Source organism: Cariama cristata, unplaced genomic scaffold (assembly GCF_000690535.1).
Source record: "Cariama cristata isolate BGI_N322 unplaced genomic scaffold, ASM69053v1 scaffold20332, whole genome shotgun sequence".
Taxonomy (NCBI): Eukaryota; Metazoa; Chordata; class Aves; order Cariamiformes; family Cariamidae; genus Cariama; species Cariama cristata.
The window spans coordinates 1-212 of record NW_009604632.1 but is presented as its reverse complement, the minus strand read 5'-3'; positions in this window follow the sequence as shown (position 1 = coordinate 212).

Sequence of the window (212 nt, the reverse complement as noted above, 5' to 3'; positions counted from 1 at the left end):
CGGGGTCCAGAACATCTTGCCAGCCAGAGGCACCCAGAGCAAGGCGACGAGCAAGAGGGCCGAGAGCCTCCCCAGGAATGGCTCCGCCTCACGGAAGAGAAAAGACCCCTCCGCTTCCCCACAGAGCGGGACGCTCCAGGCGCCTCAGCCCCCCTTCAGCTGCGGGCCTCAACCTGTGGCCGAGACCATCCACCGCACATCGGCACCATCCC